Below are 25,243 nucleotides of genomic sequence, written 5' to 3'. Positions count from 1 at the left end.
GTTGTGGGATCAGCGGCACGGGGGTCCGCGTCGACTTCCCCGCCCCTCACGTGATGTATCTTTGTCGGGGATGGAAGAAGTTTGCTCATATCCACCGCTTGACAGAGGGTCTCACTCTCCATTTTAAGCTGATGGAGGGTGGCCTTCTCTCCATCAAGGTCTTCGGGTGTTTTGGGACCCATGCAAGGTGCTGCGTGGAGAGCTCTTCTGATAGTGAAGACTCCTCGGGCTGGAGTGACGAGGAGGATAGCGGCAGCGACGATGAGGGTAGTAGGCGGCAGGATGACGGGTCCGATTAGGTGTTGGGCGCCACTCCATGCGGCACCGGTGACCCCATCATCCGTGTCGTCGGCTCCCTGAACTTCTCAGGGTCGTCTCCTTGGGCGGCTGGCGTTGGGAGGCTGCGGAAGAGGAAGAGGGATGGCGGCAAGGCTATCAAGTCAGAGTACACGGGCACCGACGCCTTCGACGCGTGCTGACGTCCTGCCGCCTCGTCTTCGAGCTCTGCTTCCGGCGCTGCCATCACCATCCAGCCTTCGGACGGCCACTGAGATGTTCTCTTGGTGCCTCCAGCCACCCGTAGCTCGCCTAGGCGCCCCTTTTGCCCTTTTCGCCTCCTTGACCTGCCTCCTGAGGAGAGGGACAAGAAAGGGATCATGGGCACCTTATCTCTTTTTAGTTTGTAAGCCTTCGGGCCTTAGCTGAATTTAAAACATGTAATCCCATCATTCATGTTTTTCATTCCCTATGGACTGTACCTGAGTGGAATGTTTCTAATGAAAAAGGGATGCTTGCCGGGTCATTTGTTTGTGGGTAGAACCCACAACAAGGAGTAAATCCTTGATATCTTTAAGATAAACATTTTCTTGCCCGGCAACAGGCCTTGCCATCACCCCACTTCGCTCGACCTTTCTCACACATTTGGCGGAGGCAGGGATGAGGTGGGTTCAGGCTCCTTGTTTCATCCTCTCGCTGCCGCGACTACGACCAAACCTGGCCCCAGGAACGATCCCTAGGGCCTAGAGTTAGGGGAGCATGGTAGCTTTAGGAAAAAACGAGGTTTCACATACCTCAGTCCATAAGGGAATGCATGATAAGGGATGAAGAACTTATCTGAAGCTGTAGCCCCCGGCAACTATGGTTTGCCGTGGGTGAATCTTTGCTCTTACAGCCCCCGGCAATACTGGCTTGCCGAGGTCTAAATGCTGGTCTGTCCCTCTTCTCTTTTCATCCTCAAGTGATCCGGCAAGGATATCTGTGAGTCCTGCGAACCAAAGAAGACGAAAGAACGATAAAGAGATGCACACTCGACCTCTAAGCTAGGGGTTAGTCACTGCTAAGCACTATCAACCCGAACCAAGGACGAGACTCGACCTAGCATGCATGCTATAACTTAGGGCGCCAGCGCTTCATTTATTTATGCTCAGGGTCTGCGCCTGGCTTTGTAGAAAGGGTTACATGCATCATCGGCAATGCTTGTACAAAAGGTGGCTTGCCGGGGGGCCCGGCAAGCCGCGCCTCACGGGTAAAACTTGCGAAGATGCTCAATCTTCTAGGAGTTACTCACCAGAACGGCATCTTCGGTCTCCAGGCGGACTCGGCCGGGCCTGGTGACTCGTATTACCCGATAAGGGCCTTCCCACTTTGGCGTCAACTTGTTGGAATTCTTGGCCGATTGAATGCGCCGAAGGACAAGGTCGCCTTCCTCAAGGCTTTGGGAATGAACCTTGAGGCTATGGTAGCGGCGCAAGGCTTGCTGGTAGCGTGCTGCTCTCACAGCCGCCCGAAGACGATCTTCCTCAAGGAGCATTGCATCATCTTGCCGCAGTTGCTCTTGGTCAAGCTCATCATAAGCAAGCACTCGAGGTGACCCGTATATGAGTTCAGTGGGGAGAACTGCTTCTGCCCCGTATACTAGGGCAAAGGGTGTCTGGCCGGTGGCTCAATTTGGTGTCATCCTGATCGACCAAAGAACCGTCGGCAACTCATCAATCCAGCGCCTTCCACTCTTGTGCAGCCTGTCAAAGGTCTTGGTCCTTCAGCCTGGCAAAACTTTAGCGTTTGCCCTCTCAGCTTGACCATTGCTTCGTGGGTGAGCAACGGAAGCGAAACAGACTTTGCTGCCGAGGTCTTGGATATATTGCATGAAGGTCCGGCTTGTGAACTGTGTGTCGTTGTCGGTGATGACCCTGTTGGGTACACCAAAACGACACACTAGTCCCTTGAAGAACTTGATGGCTGACTGAGCTGTGACCTTCCTCACTGCCTCCACCTCCGGCCACTTTGTGAACTTGTCGATTGCAACGTACAAGTACTCAAACCCCCGACAGCGTGGGGGAAAGGGCCCAGTATGTCGAGCCCCTAGACCGAGAAGGGCCAGGAGAGAGGAATGGTTTGAAGGGCTTGAGTTGGATGATGAAGCTTCTTTGAATGGAACTGACACGCTTCACACCTGGTGACTATTGTCGTCGCATCCTGGAGGGCGGTGGGCTAGAAGAAGCCTTGCCGAAATGCCTTGCCGGCAAGGGCCCTTGACCCGATGTGGGATCCACATATGCCTCTGTGTATCTCCGCCAACAGCTCCAGTCCTTCCTCCCGAGGGATACACTTCAATTTCACACCGTTCGACCTATTTCTATACAGGACGTCATCGACAAACTGGTACATGGTAGAGCGACGGGCTACTTTTCCGCTTCTTCCTGCTCTTCAAGAAGTTCCCCTGTTTGGAGGAATCAGACGGTATGTTGCGCCCACGCTGGAACCTGGGGCTCGACGGCGAGGAATAAAGGCATTTCCTCCGCTATAGGAGCGGCTGTCTCGACGGCAAGAGCTTGACGCTCCGCCAGAGCTAGCTGTCCCGTGGCGGGCTCAGTGTCCCCGGGAACATCCTTGCCGGCGGCTCCGGTGAGCTCGGCGGGAAAGTACTTGCCGGGTCCTAATTTCCTCCTCTTATTCTGCTCTATTGATGGATCAACGGATGGCTGAGTTAGCTTGAGCACAAAGGTACCTGGTTCCACAGGTAGCTTGAGGGCATCGTGTTTTGACAGGTAATCGGCGATATCGTTCTCCCCTCGGGGAATGTATTCAGCCTATATACCGTCGAAATGCTCTTCCAGCTTTCTCACTTCATCGACGTAGGCCTTCATCAACGGGCTCTGGTAGTCCTTGTTGACTTGCTTGACGATGAGCTGCGAGTCGACCCTGACGATGAGCTTCTTGATTCCGAGGTCCGCCGTGATCCTAAGACCGGCAAGCAGCCCTTCGTGCTCTGCCATATTGTTTGTTGACACCTCCTTGGGGAAGTGCATCTGGATCACGTACTTGAGGTGCTCTCCGGTGGGTGCGACAAGCAGTACACCAGCCCCGGCGCCGTGTAAGGAGAAAGCTCCATCAAAGTACATGATCCAACTGCAACTTGCCTCCTTGCCGGGGAGAGCAGTCTCTTGGGCTTCTTCATCAGGCATTGCGTTCCATTCTGGAATGAACTCCGCCAGGACTTGGCTCTTAATCGTCGAAGTACTTTCAAACTTGAGGCCAAAGCTGGACAGCTCCAGTTCCCATTCCACAATTCTTCCCGTTGCATTTGGATTGTGCAATATCCGTTGCAGAGGGAGGCGAGTGACGATAGTGATCTTGTGTGCCTGGAAGTAGTGACGCAGCTTCCTCGAGGCCATAAGAAGGCCGAAGAGCAGTTTCTGCATGCCGGAGTACCTTGATCCAGCTCCCTGTAGGAGGGAACTAACAAAGTAGACTGGGTGCTGCATCATTTTCTTCTTCGGCGGCACTTCAACTGGCTGTGTCGTCTCTACATTGGTGGTGTCGGGCTTTGTCGCTGCCATTACCTCGTCGTCAACCTCTCTCTGCGCCACTAGCGCGGCGCTGACCACCTGGTTCGTTGCCGCCAGGTACAGCAGCAATGGCTCCTGTGGCCTAGGCACAACTAGTATTGGCGCGGAGGAGAGGTACTTCTTCAAATCTTGCAATGCTGCTTTGGCTTCTGGCGTCCACTCCATCGGGCCCACCTTTTTCAGGATATTGAAAAAGGGAAGGGCGCGCTCGGTAGACTTGGAAATGAATCTGCCCATGGCAGCGACGCAACCAGCAAGCCGACGCACATCCTTGATTCGCTTGGGTGCTTCAATCTGCTCTATAGCTTTGATCTTGTCCGGATTGGCCTCTATCCCACGCTGTGACACAAAGAACCCGAGAAGCTTGCCAAACGGGACGCCAAAGACGCACTTCTCAGGGTTCAGCTTGAGATTGATCTTGTGCAGGTTTGCAAATGTTTCTTGCAAATCCGGTATGAGGGTTGCTCTGTCCTTGGTTTTGACCACTATGTCATCCATATAAGCTTCCATATTTCTATGGAGATGGGGTTCAAAACCAATCTGGACCGCCCTTGCAAACGTCGAACCAGCACTCTTCAGCCCGAAAGGCATCCGCATGAAACAATACGTACCACATGGGGTGATGAATGTTGTTTTCTCTTCGTCTTCTCTTGTCATGAAGATCTGGTGGTAGCCGGAGTAAGCATCGAGGAATGACAACAGATCACACCCAGCGGTGGAGTCAACAATCTAGTCGATGCGCGACAACGGGAAGGGGTCCTTAGGACAAGCCTTATTGATATCTGTGTAATCAATACACAGCCTCCACTTCCCATTAGCCTTGCGCACTACGACCAGTTGGCCAACCACGTTGGATGGAGCACTCCTCTTACCTAACCCGCTGCTTCCAGTTTTCGGATCTCCTCTGTGATGAACTTTTGTTGTTCCAAAGCTTGCTTTCTGACCTTCTGCTTGACGGGCCGCGCATGAGGACAGACAGCAAGGTGGTGCTCAATCACTTCCCTGGGAACGCCGGGGATGTCGGAAGCTTGCCATGCAAACACACCGACATTCGCCCGCAGGAAGGTGACGAGCGCGTCTTCCTATTTGTCGTGAAGGGTGGAGCTTATGGTGAAAGCCCCTCCCGTGCCGTCCTCATTGACGGAAACCTTCTTGGTTCCCGGCGGTATGGCCCTTGGCTTCTTCTTTCCGCCGGTGGAGCTCTCTGGCACGTCCTCGACGGGAGCGCTACACTCTGGAGAGGTGCACTTGCCGGAGTGGGTGTCCGAGGTCTCACCGGTCTTCTTCTTCTTCTTCCCTCTCGGGGTCCCAGTGGCAGGAGCAAGTGCCCTAGTGGAGGCAGCTGCTACAACTGCTTGCTGGTATAGTTGGTCAGTGCAAATCAGTGCATCTTTCTTATCGGAGGGGATGGTGATGATCGTCACAGGTCCTGGCATCTTCAGGGTGTTTTAGGCGTAGTGTGACGCCGCCATGAACTTGGCCAGCACCGGGCGGCCAAGGATCCCGTAGTAGGGCAAGGGGATCTTGGCAACATCAAACACGATCCTCTCCGTCCTGTAGTTCAGATCGCTTCCAAATGTCATGGGCAACGTGACCTTTCCCTTAGGTTGGCTTCTTCCCGGGTTGACCCCCTGAAACGTGCCCATCTCTTCGAGGTCTCCATCAGGAATCTGCAGTTTCTCGATCACGGCAGACGAGATCAAGTTTAGACCGGCCCTGCCATCGACTAGCATCTTTGTCACCTTGAGGTTGTGTATTGTTGGTGAAACCAACAATGGCAAGCACCCGACCGCAGTAGTGCGATCAGGGTGATCCTCAGTGTCAAAAATGATAGGTGTGTTGGACCACTTCAGCGGCCTTTCGGCATCAAACGACGGCTCTGCCACTGTAATCTCTCACGCCCACTATTTAAGCTGGCGATGAGAAGTATGCAGCGAGGTGCCGCCGTCGATGCACATGGCCTCTGTAGCTTTCTGAAACTCTTGGTCACCGGATTCATCGTCCTCTTCGTGATCGTCGTCTTCTGGCGTTTTGTCATGGCCCCGGATGGGCCTCTCCTGTTGTTTATCCTTGCCGCGACGGCCCGCCTGGCCGTCACGCTTCTTGTCGGACCCCTTAGCACCGTCTTGGCCCTTCTCCTTGTCCCGACTCTCATATTCAGCCCTCTGCTTCTCAGCGAGGAGCTCAACCTGTCGGCAGTCTTGGAGAGCATGGCCTTTGGTGCGATGGATCTTGCAGTATCGCTTGTCTGAGTTTCCTGGCTTCTCGGCAACCGCCAAGGCCCGGCAGGCGACACATCCGGCAATTTCCTTGCCGGGGTCATCTGCCTTGGTTTTCTTGGTGGAGCCGGTGTCATCAGATCCCTCGACGGCAAGCACGGCTTTACCTTTGCGCTTCCTGTTGTGGCGCCGGCCCTTCTTCGCCGGGGCGGCAGTATCTTCATCTGAGGAGTCGGTTTCCACGCCGATGTCTTCGCCGGGGTACTTCCTTCCCTCTTCAGCCCGGGCACATCTGTCAGCAAGAACATAGAGTTCTGCTACATCTTTCACCTTGTTCATTGCCAGCTCTTTGCGCATCTTGCGGTTACGCACATTCTGATGGAACGCGCTGATGATGGCGGCAGGGTGAACATCAGGGATATTATACTATATCCGGCTGAACCTCTGTATATACTTGCGGAGACTCTCACCTCCCTTCTGGGGAATGACGTGCAGGTCGCTCGCTTGGCCATCGGCTTGGTGGCCTCCAGTAAAGGCGCCCACAAACTCATGGCACAAATCCGACCAGGAGGAAATAGAGTCTACGGCAAGTGCATCAACCATGACATGGCGTTGGGTTTAAGAGCCAATGGAAAGTAATTCACAAGCACCTTATCAATGCGGGCTCCGGCAGCTTGCATCGCAATGGGGTCTTCTTAAATTTTGAAAATAGGATCATTTGATTTAATTATTTTATCTTCAATAATTCCAATTATAAAAGTAAGTGAGAGGGAATAAAATGACTTTCCCAAATTAAAGGAATATTGAGGATTTAAAAAAAAATCAAATAAGATTTTATTTTTTGGAGTTTTTCGCTGTTTTATTTGAATTTAGGAAAAATGCGCGTTTTTCAAAATTGCATTTAAGCCCCAAATAAATGTTCACCTTATCCGGCTTGATTTTAGAAGTCGGGGAAAATTTATTTCGGGATTTTTGGAGTCCGTTTAGTATTACTTTTATTTGTTTTTCTGCGTGAAACTATTTTAGAAAAACGAACACGCCTAGGCGGGCCATACCCGACCCGGACTCTATCCCGCCCGGCCTTTGTAAGCTGGGGGAGCCCAGCCCCGAGCCGCCCAGCCCCGCCCTAACACTAGATGCCGCCGCCCCATGCCACCGCCGCCGACGCTACTGCCCGCCGCGCGCCGCCGCCGTCGCCTCGCCGCCGACCGCCGCCGCCTCGCTGGAGTTCGCCGCCGCCGCCGCCGGTCTTCACCGGTTAACCGCCAGGGTTTTTTTATTAAAACCGTGGTTGTTTTCTTTTTTTAGACCGGTTTATTTTTTTTCCCGGTTTAGTTTATTTAGCGGACGTTCGTCCGTACATTCGTTTTAACGAACGGTTTTCGTCGTTTAGCCGCAGACAGCGAACGTTTGTTCGTTAGCCCGTTCGTCTTTTTTTCTTTTTCTCAGATTTTCCACGATTATTTCTAATCGCGATTTCTGATCCGATTTTCGTTTTAGTTTAACTTTTTACTTGTTTATCGGAATCAGGCAATTCATGCGCCTAGAGTTTCGTCTCGAAACCCTCTTTCCATTTAACCAACTCAAATAAGTTTTTTCTTCCGTAAAATTTTACTTAGATCCAGATTAGTAAAGGAAGCTTGTTTCTTTCGCTGTTTGACTTTCATTGTTTCGTTCGATTTGTTTCTTTTTGCAAACCGGAGTTCTTAAGTTGAACTTTCTGGTTAGATCTCTTATTCATGTTTTACATGTGCTTTAGATGAGTACTTATTGTGTTCTTGTTTGTTTGCGATAGAGTACCCGGAGTGCGCCGCTTGCTACTTCGAATCTCTAGGTTTCACGGATCATCAGCAAGGCAAGTAACACTATGATCATACCATCTTACTACCCAATTTTATTGCATTAGATCAATCCTCAAACATTGCGATCTAATTAAATTGTGGGTTTTGGGAAAGTAGATGAGGTAGTACCTATTACCTGTTTTATTATCAAACCCTTGGGAGTTACTTCTACGTTTTCTTATATTGCCATGCTATGCTTGTAGACGTGGATTGGGTGAGTGTATCCATGACAGATGTGAGATTGTTAATTAATGGTTTATTTAAGGTGGCAACTTTAATACACATGTGGGTGGATTGAGGCACCTGGGTATTCTAGTGATTGCCCGTTTTTCTTTATGGACCGCCACCCAGGCTCAAAGGGATCATGAGATTATTCATACTAGAAACTTCCGTGTGCAGCCACAAGCTACTATGGGCTCTAGCATAGTTCATTAAGTCAGGTGAACTCTTACAGTGGTAGACTAGCAAATGTAGGGGAAAGTAGGTGTAATGGTCTACCCGATCATAAGGTGCTAGCGCTTCTGAAAGACTATGTCTCGGTCATTCGTTTCTCAAACACCATGTAGTGCAAGAATCCCAACGGAGGAGATCGAGTCTTGTGGGGAAAAGTGCGCAAACCTCTGCAGAGTGTATAAACTAATCATGATTAGCCATGTCCCCGGTTATGGACGTCTTGAGTATCTGGTACTTGGATTATCATGTGAATCTCATCATGTGACTTTAATTAATTTTGTTGGGTTTTAATGATGATGTTTAATTGGGATTCAGAGGGTGTCTACACTCTCAATGTTTAACAACCACCATGATAGTTAAATAAAATTTATTCCTTTGTAGTAGGGAAAAACTGGCTTTACGCAAAACTGTAACCATAGAGCTTTCCACCAGCCATATAAGCATGTAGTATAGCCTATTTCTGTTCATTACTCTCTATGTGTTACTTTGCCAGCATATTCCATGTGCTGACCCGTTTTCGGGCTGCAACGTTCATGTTGCAAACTTTTCAGACGACGAGTAGGGTGCCTTTAGGTCGCGGTTCTATACTCACTGATGCCGTTGGAGTTGATGGACTCACTTATCTTTCAAGCCTTCCGCTGTTATCGTAATTAGATGGCCTTAAGCCATATTATTTGTAATAAGTTCTCTTTTGAGACACTCATTGTAATAAGTGTGTGATTGCTACTCTATTATAAATCCTTCAAGTACTGTGCGTCTCAGCATTACTGAACCAGGGATGACACTGAAGCACAGAGATCAGACTGTTCGAGGTATGGTCGCTACACAATCCATTACAAGAGAGTAGAGGGGGAGAAACATCATTATATCCAACTATAATAGCAAAGGTCGTGATACATCAAGATCGTATCACCTCAAGAACACGAGAGAGAGAGAGAGAGAGATCAAACACATAACTACTGGTACATACCCTCAGCCCTGAGGGAGAGCTACTCCCTCCTCATCATGGAGAGCACCGGGATGATGAAGATGGCCACCGGAGAGGGACTCTCCCTCCGGCAGGGTGCCAGAACGGGTCTAGATTGGTTTTCGGTGGCTACGGAGGCTTCTGGCGGCGGAACTCCCGATCTATTCTACTCCCCGAAGTTTTTAGGGTATATGGATATATATGGGAGCAAGAAGTACGTCGGTGGAACTCCGGGGCTGTCCACGAGGCAGGGGGCGCCCCCAGGGGGTGGGCGCGCCCCCACCCTCGTGGGCAGCCCGGGACTCTTCTGGTCCATCTCCGATACTCCGTGGGCTTGTTCTGGTCCAAAAATAAGTTCCGTGAAGTTTCAGGTCAATTGGACTCCGTTTGATTTTCCATTTCCGCGATACTCTAAAACAAGGAAAAAACATAAACTGGCACTGGGCTCTGGGTTAATAGGTTAGTCCCAAAAATAATATAAAAGTGTATAATAAAGCCCATAAACATCCAAAACAGATAATATAATAGAATGGAACAATCAAAAATTATAGATACGTTGGAGACATATTAGCATCCCCAAGCTTAATTCCTGCTCGTCCTCGAGTAGGTAAATGATAAAAATAGAATTTTTGATGTGGAATGCTACCTAACATATTTATCCATGTAATTCTCTTTATTGTGGCAAGAATATTCAGATCCATAAGATTCAAGAAAAAAGTTTAATATTGACATAAAAATAATAATACTTCAAGCATACTAACTAAGCAATTATATCTTCTCAAAATAACATGGACAAAGAAAGCTATCCCTACAAAATCATATAGTCTGGCTATGCTCTATCTTCACCACACAAAATATTTAAATCATGCACAACCCCGATGACAAACCAAGCAATTGTTTCATACTTTTGGTGTTCTCAAACTTTTTCAATCTTCACGCAATACATGAGCGTGAGCCATGGATATAGCATAATAGGTGGAATAGAATGGTGGTTATGGAGAAGACAAAAAGGAGAAGATAGTCTCACATCAACTAGGCGTATCAACGGGCTATGGAGATGTCCATCAATAGATATCAATGTGAGTGAGTAGGGATTTCCATGCAACGGATGCACTAGAGCTATAAGTGTATGAAAGCTCAACAAAAGAAACTAGTGGGTGTGCATCCAACTTGCTTGCTCATGAAGACCTAGGGCATTTTGAGGAAGCCCATCATTGGAATATACAAGCCAAGTTCTATTATGAAAGATTCCCACTAGTATATCCGAGTGACAACATAGGAGACTCTCTATCATGAAGATCATGGTGCTACTTTGAAGCACAAATGTGGTAAAAGGATAGTAGCATTGCTCCTTCTCTCTTTTTCTCTCATTTTTTGATTTTTTTGGGCCTTCCCTTTTTTCGCCTCTTTTTTCTCTTCTTTTTTAATTTATTTTTTGTCCGGAGTCTCATCCCGACTTGTGGGGGAATCATAGTCTCCATCTTCCCTTCCTCGGTAAGACAATGCTCTAATAATGATGATCATCACTTTTTTACTTACAACCCAAGAATTACAACTCAATACTTAGAACAAAATTTCACTCTATATGAATGCCTCCAGCGGTGTAGCGGGATGTGCAATGGCTCATGAGTGACATGTATGAAAGAATTATGAACGGTGGCCTTGCCACAAATACGATGTCAACTACATGATCATGCAAAGCAATATGACAATGATGGAGCCTGTCATAATAAACTGAACAGTGGAAAGTTGCATGGCAATATATCTCGGAATGGTTAGGGAAATGCCATAATAGGTAGGTATGGTGGCTGTTTGAGGAAGGTATATGGTGGGTTTATGATACCGACGAAAGGTGCACAGTATTAGAGAGGCTAGAAATGGTGGAAGGGTGAGAGTGCGTATAATCAATGGACTCAACACTAGTCATAAAGAACTCACATACTTATTGAAAAAATCTATTAGTTATCGAAACAAAGTACTACGCGCATGCTCTTAGGGGGATAGATTGGTAGGAAAAGACCATCGCTCGTCCCCGACCGCCACTCATAAGGAAGACAATCAATAAATAAATCATGCTCCGACTTCTTCACATAACGGTTCACCATATCTGCATGCTACGGGAATCACAAAATTCAACACAAGTATTTCTCAAATTCACAACTACCCAACTAGCATGACTCTAATATCACCATCTTCATATCTCAAAACAATTATCAAGCATCATACTTCTCATAGTATTCAATGCACTTTATATGAAAGTTTTTATTATATCCCTCTTGGATGCCCATCATATTAGGACTAAATTCATAACCAAAGAAAATTACCATGCTGTTTAGCACTCTCAAAATAATATAAGTTACGCATGAGAGTTCATCTATTTCTATAAAATAAAACCACCACCGTGCTCTAAAAAGATATAAGTGAAGCACTAGAGCAAATGACAAACTACTTGGAAAGATATAAGTGAAGATCAATGAGTAGTCGAACAATTATGCAACTATGTGAAGACTCTCTCACATTTAAGAATTTCTGATCTTGGTATTTTAGTCAAATAATAAGCAAAACTAAATAAAATAAAATGACGCTCCAAGCAAAACACATATCATGTGGTAAATAAAAATATAGCTCCAAGTAAAGTTACCGATGAACGAAGACGAAAGAGGGGATGCCTTCCGGGGCATCCCCAAGCTTAGGCTCTTGGTTGTCCTTGAATATTTCCTTGGGGTGCCTTGGGCATCCCCAAGATTAGGCTCTTGCCACTACTTATTCCATAGTCCATGCAATCTTTACCCAAAACTTGAAAACTTCACAACACAAAACTTAACAGAAAACTTGTAAGCTCCGTTAGCGAAAGAAAACAAAACACCACTTCAAGGTACTGTAATAAACTCATTCTTTATTTATGTTTATGTTAAAACTAATGTATTCCAACTTCTCTATGGTTTATAAACTCTTTTACTAGCCATAGATTCCTTAAAATAAGCAAACAACACACGAAAAACAGAATCTGTCAAAAACAGAACAGTCTGCAGTAATCTATAACTAACGCAAACTTATGGAACCCCAAAAATTCTCAAATAAATTTAAGGACGTGAGGAATTTATCTATTAATCATATTCAAAAAGAATTAACTAAATAGAACTCTCCTATAAAAATGGCAGCAATTCTCGTGAACGCTAAAGTTTCTGTTTTTTACAGCAAGACCAACAAGACTTTCCCCAAGTCTTCCCAACGGTTCTACTTGGCACAAGCACTAATTAAAACATAAAAACTCAATCATAACAGAGGCTATATAAATTATTTATTACTAAACAGGAGCAAAAAGCAAGATACAAAAATAAAGTTGGGTTGCCTCCCAACAAGCGCTATCGTTTAACGCCCCTAGCTAGGCATGATGATTTCAATGATGCTGACATAAAAGATAAGAATTGAAACATAAACAGAGCATCATGAAGAATATAACTAGCACATTTAAGCCTAACACACTTCCTATGCATAGGGATTTTGTGAGCAAACAATTTATGCGAACAATAATCAACTAGCATAGGAAAGCAAAACAAGAATAACTTCAAGATTTTAAGCGCATAGAGAGGAAACTTGATATTATTGCAATTCCTACAAGCATATGTTCCTCCCTCATAATAATTTTCAGTAGCATCATGAACTAATTCAACAATATAACCAGCACCTAAAGCATTCTTTTCATGATCTACAAGCATAGAAAATTTACTACTCTCCACATAAGCAAAATTCTTCTCCTTCGGAATAATGGGAGTATCATAAGAAACTCGAATACTATAAATTGTTTCCACATTAAAAGAGTAATGTTCAGAAAAAGGGTAATAATAATCATGACAAGTTTTATAAATATAATCAACGCTACTTTTTATAGCATATGTATCATCACAATAATTATCATAAATAGCAACTTTGTTCTCATCATAATCAATTGAAACCTCTTCCAAGATAGTGGAATCATTACTAAATAAAGTCATGACCTCTCCAAATCCACTTTCATCAATATAGTCATCATAAATAGGAGGCATGCTATCATCAAAATAAATTTGCTGATCAAGACTTGGGGGACAAAAAAATATCATCTTCATCAAACATAGCATCCCCAAGCTTGTGGCTTTGCATATCATTAGCATCATGGATATTCAAAGAATTCATACTAACAACATTGCAATCATGCTCATCATACAAGGATTTAGTGCCAAACATTCTAATGCATTCTTCTTCTAACTCGTTGGCACAATTATCGGAATCCTTGTTTTCATGAAAGACATTAAAAAGATGAAGCATATGAGGTATCCTCAATTCCATTTTTTGTAATTTCCTTTTATGAACTAAACTAGTGATAAAACAAGAAACTAAAAGATTCGATTGCAAGATCTAAAGATATACCATCAAGCGCAAACCTCCCCGGCAACGGTGCCAGAAAAGAGCTTGATGTCTACTACACAACCTTCTTCTTGTAGACGTTGTTGGGCCTCCAAGTGCAGAGGTTTGTAGGACAGTAGCAAATTTCCCTCAAGTGGATGACCTAAGGTTTATCAATCCGTAGGAGGCGTATGATGAAGATGGTCTCTCACAAGCAACCCTGCAACCAAATAACAAAGAGTATCTTGTGTCCCCAACACACCCAATAGAATGGTAAATTGTATAGGTGCACTAGTTCAGCGAAGAGATGGTGATACAAGTGGTATATGGATGGTAGATAATGGTTTTTGTAATCTGAAAAATATAAAAACAGCAAGGTAACTAATGATAAAAGTGAGCACAAACGGTATTGCAATGCATTGAAACAATACCTAGGGTTCATACTTTCACTAGTGCAAGTTCTCTCAACAATACTAACGTAATTGGATCATATAACTATCCCTCAACATGCAACAAAGAGTCACTCCAAAGTTACGAATAGCAGAGAACAAACAAAGAGATTATGGTACGGTACAAAACCACCACAAAGTTATCCTTTCTAATCGATGTATTCAAGAGCCTGTAGTAAAATAACACAAAGCTATTCTTTCCATTCAATCTATCATAGAGTTCGTACTAGGATAACACCTTAAGACACAAATCAACCAAAACCCTAATATCACCTAGATACTCCAATGTCACCTCAATTATCCGTGGGTATGATTATACGATATGCATCACACAATCTTAGATTCATCTATTCAACCAACACAAAGTACTTCAAAGAGTGCCCCAAAGTTTCTACCGGAGAGTCAAGACGAAAACGTGTGCCAACCCCTATGCATAGGTTCACGGGCGGAACCCGCAAGTAGTTTACCAAAACATACATCAAGTGGATCACCTGATATCCCATTGTCACGACAGGTAAGCACGGCAAGACATACATCAGGTGTTCTCAAATCCTTAAAGACTCAATCCATTACAAGAGAGTAGAGGGGGAGAAACATCATAAGATCCAACTATAATAGCAAAGCTCACGATACATAAAGATCGTATCACCTCAAGAACACAAGAGAGAGAGAGAGAGATCAAACACATAGCTACTGATACATACCCTCAGCCCCGGGGGAGAACTACTCCCTCTCGTCATCGAGAGCACAAGGATGATCAAGATGGCCACCGGAGAGGGATTCCCCCTCTGGCAGGGTGCTGGAACGGGTCTAGAATGGTTTTCAGTGGCTACGGAGGCTTCTGGCGGTGGAACTCCCAATCTATTTTGCTCCCCAAAGTTTTTAGGGTATATAGATATATATATAGGAGGAAGAAGTATGTCGGTGGACCTCCTGGCCGTCGACGAGGCAGGGGGCGCGCCCAGGGTGTGGGCGCGCCCCCACCCTCGTGGGCAGCCCGGGACACTTCTGGTCCATCTCCGATACTCCGTGGGCTTCTTCTGGTCCAAATATAAGTTCCGTGACGTTTCAGGTTAATTGGACTCCGTTTGATTTTCCTTTTCCGCGATACTCTAAAACAAGGAAAAAATAGAAACTGGCACCGGGCTCTGGGTTAATAGGTTAGTCCCAAAAATAATATAAAAGTGTATAATAAAGCCCATAAACATCCAAAACAGATAATATAATAGCATGGAACAATCAAAAATTATAGATACGTTGGAGACGTATCAACATCCCCCAAGCTTAATTCCTGCTTGTCCTCGAGTAGGTAAATGATAAAAACTGAATTTTTGATGTGGAATGTTACCTAATATATTTATCCATGTAATTCTCTTTATTGTGGCAAGAATATTCAGATCCATAAGATTCAAGACAAATGTTTAATACTGACATAAAAATAATAATACTTCAAACATACTAACTAAGCAATTATGTCTTCTCAGAATAACATGGCCAAAGAAAGCTATCCCAACAAAATCATATAGTCTGGCTATGCTCTATCTTCACCACACAAAATATTTAAATCATGCACAACTCCGATGACAAGGTAAGCAATTTTTTCATACTTTTGGTGTTCTCAAACTTTTTCAATCTTCACACAATACATGAGCGTGAGCCATGGACATGTCACTATAGGTGGAATAGAATGGTGGTTGTGGAGAAGACAAAAAGCAGAAGATAGTCTCAAATCAACTAGGCGTATCAATGAGATATGGAGATGCCCATCAATAGATATCAATGGGAGTGAGTAGGGATTGCCATGCAACAGATGCACTAGAGCTATAAGTGTATCAAAGATCAACAAAAGAAACTAGTGGGTGTGCATCCAACTTGCTTGCTCATGAAGACCTAGGGTATTTCGAGGAAGCCCATCATTGGAATATAAAAGCCAAGTTCTATAATGAAGGATTCCCACTAGTATATGAAAGTGACAACATAGGAGACTCTCTATCATGAAGATCATGGTGCTACTTTGAAGCACAAGTGTGGTAAAAGGATAGTAGCATTTCCCCTTCTCTCTTTTTCTCTAGTTTTTTGTTTTTTTGGCCTATTTTTCTATTTTTTAATTTATCTTTCGTCCGGAGTCTCATCCCGACTTGTGGGGGAATCATACTCTCCATCATCCTTTCCTCACATGGGACAATGCTCTAATAATGATGATAATCACACTTTTATTTACATACAACTCAGGAATTACAACTCGATACTTAGAACAAAATATGATTCTATATGAATGCCTCCGGCGGTGTACCGGGATGTGCAATGACTCATGAGTGACATGTATGACAGAATTATGAACGGTGGCCTTGCCACAAATACGATGTCAACTGCATGATCATGCAAAGCAATATGACAATGATGGAGCGTGTCATAATAAACTGAATGGTGGAAAGTTGCATGGCAATATATCTCGGAATGGCTAGGGAAATGCCATAATAGGTAGGTATGGTCACTGTTTTGAGGAAGGTATATGGTGGGTTTATGATACCGACAGAAGGTGCGCGGTATTAGAGAGGCTAGCAATGGTGGAAGGGTGAGAGTGCGTATAATCCATGGACTCAACATTAGTCATAATGAACTCACGTACTTATTGCAAAAATCTATTAGTTATCGAAACAAAGTACTACACGCATGCTCCTAGGGGGATAGATTGGTAGGAAAAGATGATCGCTCGTCCCCGACCGCCACTCATAAGGAAGACAATCAATACATAAATCATGCTCTGACTTCTTCACATAACGGTTCACCATACGTGCATGCTACGGGAATCACAAACTTCAACACAGGTATTTCTCAAATTCACAACTACCCAACTAGCATGACTCAAATACCACCATCTTCATATCTCAAAACAATTATCTAGCATCAAACTTCTCATAGTATTCAATGCACTAGGAAAGAAAAACAAGCATAACTTCAAGATTTTAAGAGCATAGAGAGGAAACTTGATATTATTGCAATTCCTACAAGCATATGTTCCTCCCTCATAATAATTTTTAGTTGCATCATCAATGAATTCAATGATATAACCAGCACCTAAAGCATTCTTTTCATGATCTACAATCACAGAAAATTTACTACTCTCCACATAAGCAAGATTCTTCTCCTTCGGAATAGTGGGAGTATCATAAGAAACTCGAATACTATAAATTGTTTCCACATTAAAAGAGTAATGTTCAGAAAAAGGGTAATCATAATCATGACAAGTTTTATAAATATAATCAACGCTACTTTTTATAGCATGTGTGTCATCACAATAATTATCATAAGTACCAACTTTGTTCTCATCATAATCAATTGAAACCTCTTCCAAGATAGTGGAATCATTACTAAATAATGTCATGACCTATCCAAATCCACTTTCATCAATATAATCATCATAAATAGGAAGCATGATATCATCAAAATAAATTTGCTCATCAAGACTTGGGGGACAAAAAATATCATCTTCATCAAACATAGCATCCCCAAGCTTGTGGCTTTGCATATCATTAGCATCACGGATATTCAAAGAATTCATACTAACAACATTGCAATCATGCTCATCATACAAGGATTTAGTGCCAAACATTCTAATGCATTCTTCTTCTAACACTTTGGCACAATTATTGGAATCCTTGTTTTCATGAAGGACATTAAAAAGATGAAGCATATGAGGTATCCTCAATTCCAATTTTTTATAATTTCCTTTTATAAACTAAACTAGTGATAAAATAAGAAACTAAAAGATTTGATTGCATGATCTAAAGATATGCCCTCAAGCGCTAACCTCCCTGACAACGGCACCAGAAAAGAGCTTGATGTCTACTACACAACCTTCTTCTTGTAGACGTTGTTGGGCCTCCAAGTGTAGAGGTTTGTAGGACAGTAGCAAATTTCCCTCAAGTGGATGACCTAAGGTTTATCAATCCATAGGAGGCGTAGGATGAAGATGGTCTCTCTCAAGCAACCCTGCAACCAAATAACAAAGAGTATCTTGTGTCCCCAACACTCCCAGTACAATGGTAAATTGTATAGGTGCACTAGTTCGGCGAAGAGATGGTGATACAAGTGGTATATGGATGGTAGATAAAGGTTTTTGTAATCTGAAAATAAAAATAGCAAGGTAACTAATGATAAAGTTGAGCACAAACGGTATTGCAACGCTATGAAACAAGGCCCAGGTTTCATACTTTCACTAGTGCAAGTTCTCTCAACAATAATAACATAACTGGATCACATAACTATCCCTCAACATGCAACAAAGAGTAACTCCAAAGTCACTAATAGCGGAGAACAAACGAAGAGATTATGGTAGGGTACGAAACCACCTCAAAGTTATCCTTTCTGATCGATCTATTCAAGAGTCCGTAGTAAAATAACATGAAGCTATTATTTCCATTCAATCTATCATAGAGTTTGTACTAGAATAACACCTTAAGACACAAATCAACCAAAACCCTAATGTCACCTAGATACTCCAATGTCACCTCAAGTATTTGTGGGTATGATTATACGATATGCATCACACAATCTCAGATTCATCTATTCAACCAACACAAAGTACTTCAAAGAGTGCCCAATGTTTCTACCAGAGAGTCTAGATGAAAACGTGTGCCAACCCCTATGCCTATGTTCATGGGCGGAACCCGCAAGTTGATCACCAAAACATACGTCAAGTGGATCATGTGATATCCCATTGTCACCACATATAAGCACGGCATGAGATACGTCAAGTGTTCTCAAATCCATAAAGACTCAATCCGATAAGATAACTTCAAAGGGAAAACTCAATCCATTACAAGAGAATAGAGGGGGAGAAACAACATAAGACCGAACTATAATAGCAAAGCTCACGAGAGATCAAGATCGTATCGCCTCAAGAACACGAGAGAGAGAGAGAGAGAGAGAGAGATCAAACACATATCTACTGGTACATACCCTCAGCCCTGAGGAGAACTACTCCCTCCTCATCATGGAGAGCACCGGGATGATGAAGATGGCCACCAGAGAGGGATTCCCCCTCCGGCAAGGTGCTGGAACGGGTCTAGATTGGTTTTCGGTGGCTACAGAGGCTTCTGGCGACGGAACTCCCAATCTATTCTGCTCCAAGAAGTTTTTAGGGTATATGGATATATATAGGAGGAAGAAGTACGTCGGTGGACCTCCGGGCTATCCTCGAGGTAGGGGGCACGCCCCCACCCTCATGGGCATCCCGGGACTCTTCGGGTCCATCAACGATGCTCCGTGGGCTTCTTCTTGTCCAAAAATAAGTTCCGTGAAGTTTCAGGTCAATTGGACTCCGTTTGATTTTCCTTTTCTGCGATACTCTAAAACAAGGAAAAAACAGAAACTGGCACTGGGCTCTGGGTTAATAGGTTAGTCCCAAAAATAATATAAAAGTGTATCATAAAGCCAATAAACATCCAAAACAGATAATATAATAGCATGGAATAATAAAAAATTATAGATACGTTGGAGATGTATCAACTCCTCAGCAGAATGGCGTCGTGGAGCACAAGAAAAGGACTCTTGTTGAGATGGCCAACAGAATGCTTTATGAATACAAGACGCCTCGTCACTTCTGGCCCAAGGATGTTGATACTGCATGCCACATCATCGATAGGGTATATCTTCACATATTCTTCAAGAAGACCTCATATGAACTCCTCACTAACAAGAACCCCAGTGTTAGTTATTTCAAAGTCTTCGGTGCTAAATGTTGGATTTGGGATCCTCATCACAACTCTAAATTTCCACCGAAAGCACACGAGGGTTTTACGCTTGGTTACGGAAAGGATTCTGTCGGCGTTTTGGGAACCGGGGTACCTAGACATGCCTGCCTGTGGCCCATGGCGTGGCTCCATCAATGACCTGGTACGTACCATCATCAGCATCGGCAAGATAAGACCCTCGCGAGCGGCCAAGCCTCATGAGGAGGATGATGCCAAGAACTCTAGAGGGAGCGGCATCCCTAGGCCGGCTCCTAAGGAGCAAAGATTGCTATGTAGGCGCTCACCTCATGGGTTTAAGGTGACACAAGCCATGACGACCAAGGCCAGGTGGGCACCAGCGGGCCTAGTATAGCAGGTTTCCTCTTTGGTTCTAACGAGGAAAGCGCACGTGCGGAATCCTGAGGAATCAACCAAAGGTTTCCATTCCCATGCTACAAGACCAAGACCGCCAGGACGGCAGGACGGAGCTCATCGCCGAGCCCACCACGACGTCATGACCAGAAGCTGCACAGGCGAAGACCACCTTTCGTTAGGATAAGATGTACTTCTTGTCTCCCTTCAAACTTGTCCGTTGTGGAATCCCTTCCCACCTATATTTCGGGGGAAGAGGACCGAGGCCACTATAAATATAGCTTAGCCACCACCATAGGGGGCGAGATGAAACCCAGTCCTTCCTCAGCCCCCTACACACAAGAACAGACCTCCTGATGTTGTTCTTCCTATATACTAGTTCATCCTCAGCCCACCGCGAGGCTAATCCACCATAAAGCAGGAGTAGGGTCTTACACCGCAAGGTGGCACGAACCTGGGTAAACGACCATGTCTCTTTCCTTCCCCGTTCATCGAGCTAGGCTGTCAGAGCGACGAGTTGGTAGGCTGAGGAGACCGAGTTCCTCGTACATGCCCCAGAGTTTGAATCTCGCTTGGGTCCGACATTTGGCGCGCCGGGTAGGGGCGAGGGTGCAGTGCCCTTCTGCACCTTGCCTACATCGGAAGCACCGTCGGGGGCACGCATCGCCCCCCGCTACACCCGTGTGCCCATTCCTGGGAGGCCCGAAGGACCTCTCGGCAACAACCTGGCACACGATGCCGCTTACTCTACCCAGGATATGTTACCTCCGGGTGTAGCAGGGTTGGGCGGCCCCTCCCGGGGCCACGCCGAGATGCCACCCTATGGTCGTCATGACCTGTGATACGTCTCCATCGTATCTATAATTTTTTATTGTTCCGTGCCAATATTCTACAACTTTTACATACTTTTGGCAACTTTTTATACTATTTCCGGGACTAACATATTGATCCAGTGCCCAGTGCCAGTTCCTGTTTGTTGCATGTTTTTTGTTTCACAGAAAATCCATATCAAACGGAGTCTAAACGGGATAAAAACTTACGAAGATTTTTTTGGAATATATGTGAATTTTGGGAAGTGGAATCAACACGAGATGATGCCCGAGGGGCCCACGAGGGTCAGGGCGCGCCCCAGGGGGTAGGGAGCGCCCTCGGCCATCTTGGTCACTCCGTAAGGCAGTTGGTGCCCTTCTATCGCCTCAAGAAAGCCAATATCCGGATAAAAATCGTGGCAAAATTTCAGTCCAATCGGAGTTACGGATCTCCGGGAATTTAAGAAATGGTGAAAGGGTAGAATCAGGGACCGCAGAAACAAAAAGAAACAGAGAGAGAGATACAATCTCGGAGGAGCTCTCGCCCCTCCGCCACCATGGAGGCAATGGACCAGAGGGGAAACCCTATTCCCATATATTGGGGAGGTCAAGTAAGAAGAAGAAGAAGAAGAAGGGGGGCTCTCTCCCCCTCTCTCCTGGTGGCGCTAGAACGTCACCGACGCCATCATCGCGACAACGATCTACACCAACAACTTCACCGCCATCATCACCAACTCTTCCCCCCTCTATGCAGCGGTGCAACCCCTCTTTTACCCTCTGTAATCTCTACTTACACATGGTGCTCAACGCTATATGTTATTTCCCAATTATGTATGCCTATCCTATGATGGTTGAGTAGACCTGTTTTGCCCTATGGGTTAATTGATGATCATGATTGGTTCGAGTTGCATGTTTTATTATGGGGGCTGTCCTATGGTGCTATCCGTATCGCTCAAGCATGAGGGATCCCTGTTGTAGGGTTTTCAATATGGTCATGATTTGCTTATGGTGGGTGGCGTGAGTGACAGAAGCACGGACCCGAGTAAGTAGGTTGTTTGCGTATGGGAGTAAAAGAGGTCTTGATGCCTTATAATGCTATGGTTGGGTTTTACCTTAATGATCTTCACTAGTCGCGGATGCTTGCTAAAGTTCCAATCATAAGTGCATATGATCCAAGAAGAGAATGTATGTTAGCTTATGCCACTCCCTCAAATAAAATTGCAATAATGATTACCGGTCTAGTTATCGATTGTTTAGGGACAAATAACTTTGTTGTGACAGAAATCTCTCTATTAAAACTAACTTATTTGTGTATTTACCTAAACAGCCCCTAGCTTTTATTTACATGCTCTTTATTATCATGCCAACCTATCCTATCACACCTACAAAGTACTTCTAGTTTCATACTCGTTTTAGGTAAAGCAAACATTAAGCGTGTGTAGAGTTGTATCGGTGGTCGATAGAACTCGAGGGAATATTTGTTCTACCCATAGCTCCTCGTTGGGTTCGACACTCTTACTTATCGAAAGAGGCTACAATTGATCCCCTATACTTGTGGGTTATCAAGACCTTTTTATGGCATCGTTGCCGGGGAACAATAGCGAAGGGTGAATATTCTCGTGTGTGCTTGTTTGCTTTTTCACTAAGTGGATTTCATTTGCTATTCTAAGTTGTTCTCTATCTTTAGTTATGGATATGGAACACGAAATACCAAAAAAATTAGGTTTACTTGCTACTCATGGAGATAGGGAACCTCCTAAAACCCTCAATGCTCATTATGTGAAAGATATTATGCACTACTTTAATAATCCCGAGAAAACCCCATTCAATTATATAATGGGAGACACAGTGGATCTACGTGAATACCTTAGGGATTATCGCTTGACTCAAAAATGGAAACTATTATGGGATCAAATTTATATGTTGCACTGGTATGCTCGGCAACTATGCTTGAGATATGATTATACTTGTTGCTATAGGATGAAGGCTCCACACCTCCCCTTTTCATGCAAATTTAATGATAATGAAACCTTAGCTTCTTATGCTAATGGTATATATGATTACTATGATGTGGAACGAATAGAAGAATTTGTTGCTTTTAAGGGTGCTTGTGAAACTGAATCTTTGTTTAAAGAGTTTGAAGATTTTGATGATTCAGTTTATAGACTTGAAAATTTAGTTATCCTTAAATATTGCTATGAGAATTATAAATACAATTATGATATTGATGAATTTATTCAGAAAGTCACTGCTGTCCGAGAAGAGACTAATATTTTGCAGGAGTTTATGGAAGAAGAAATTGATGGAACTGTGAGCTCATTGGATGAAAAAGATGATGAGTAGAGCGAAGAACAAAAGGAGGAAAATCGGATTAGCTACTCGTGCCGACCTTCTAATGAGAGTAAGTCTCCAACTCATACATTATTTAATGTCCCTTCGTTCTTACTGAAGGACGAATGCCATAATAATTGCTATGATCCTGTTGATTTGTTTGAAATGCCCCTTTTTGATGAACTTGATGCTTGCTATTCTAGTGTCCAAGATGCCAATATGAATTATGCTTATGGAGATGAACTTGATATTGTTCCTTATGTTAAACATGAAATTGTGGCTATTGCACCCACACATGATAGTCCTATTATCTTTTTGAATTCTCCAAACTACACTATATCGGAGAAGTATGCACTTATTACGGATTATATTGATGGGTGGCCTTTTACCGTTCCACGTGATAATTTTGATGAATATAATATTCATGTGCTTCCTGCTCCTACTTGCAATTATTATGAGAGAGGAACTACATCTCCGCCTCTCTATGTTTCCAACACGATAAAATTGCTAGAAACTTCTTATGTTATGCATTGGCCTTTACGTGATGTGCATTAATTGTTCTTGTATGTCATGCCGATGCATAGGAAGAGAGTTAGACTTCGTCATTGCTTGATATATGTTGCTTTGTGCTCACTATTAAATGCCAAATCATTGCTAGTTCAAATTGGCTTTGATATACCTTGGGATCCGGGTGGATTCATTACTTGAGCACCTTATGCCTAGCTTAATGGCTTTAAAGAAAGCGCTGCCAGGGAGATGCTAACCCACAAGTAAGGGGATCGCAACAGTTTACAAGCGTAGAGTATTCAACCCAAATTTATAGATTCGACACAAGGGGAGCCAAAGAATATTCTCAAGTATTAGCAGGTGAGTTGTCAATTGAACCACACGTGGAAAACTTAATATCTGCAGCAAAGTATTTAGTAGCAATGTAGTATGGAAGTAACGGTAATGGTGGCAAAAGTATCAGTATTGGTTTTTTAGTAATCGTAATAGTGGCAACAGAAAAGTAACTAAGCAAAGATCAGTGACGGATAATTATGTCCGATGTGATTCTTCATGCAACGGTTATAACATAGGGTGACACAGAACTAGCTCCAGTTCATCAATGCAATGTAGGCATGTATTCCGAATATAGTCATATGTGCTTATGGAGAAGAACTTGCATGACATCTTTTTTCTTACCCTCCCGTGGCAGCGGGGTCCTATTGGAAACTAAGGGGTATTTAGGCCTCCTTTTAATAGAGTACCGGACCAAAGCATTAAAACTTAGTGAATACATGAACTCCTCAAACTACGGTCATCACCGGTAAGTATCCCGATTATTGTCACTTCGGGGTTAACGGATCATAACACATAATAGATGACTATAGACTTGCAAGATAGGATCAAGAACTCATATATATTCATTAAAACATAATAGGTTCAGATCTGAAACCATGGCACTCGGGCCCTAGTGACAAGCATTAAGCATAGCAAAGTCATAGCAACATCAATCAAATAACATAACCGTCCAGCAAGCCTACGATGGATACTAGGGATCAAACCCTAACAAAACTAACTCGATTACATGATAAATCTCATCCAACCCATCACCGTACAGCAAGCCTACGATGGAATGACTCACGCACGGCAGTGAGCATCATGAAATTGGTGATGGAGGAAGTTTGATGATGACGATGGCGATGGATTCCCCTCTCTGGGGCCCCGAACGGACTCCAGATCAGCCCTCCCAAGAGATATTAGGGCTTGGCGGCAGCTGCGTATGTAAAACGCGATGAATCCTCCTCTCTGTTTTTTCTCCCCGAACATGAATATATAGAGTTGGAGTTGAGG

General features: G+C 44.3%; 1 pseudogene; it reads right to left on the bottom strand.

The window, feature by feature from the left end:
- Window positions 1-1,198: 1,198 nt before the first annotated feature.
- LOC123129594 (uncharacterized) overlaps window positions 1,199-25,243 on the bottom strand; it is an 80,472-nt pseudogene continuing 56,427 nt past the window's right edge.

Source organism: Triticum aestivum, chromosome 6A (genome assembly GCF_018294505.1).
Source record: "Triticum aestivum cultivar Chinese Spring chromosome 6A, IWGSC CS RefSeq v2.1, whole genome shotgun sequence".
NCBI classification, from domain to species: domain Eukaryota; kingdom Viridiplantae; phylum Streptophyta; class Magnoliopsida; order Poales; family Poaceae; genus Triticum; species Triticum aestivum.
This window is presented reverse-complemented; position numbering and strand designations above follow the sequence as displayed.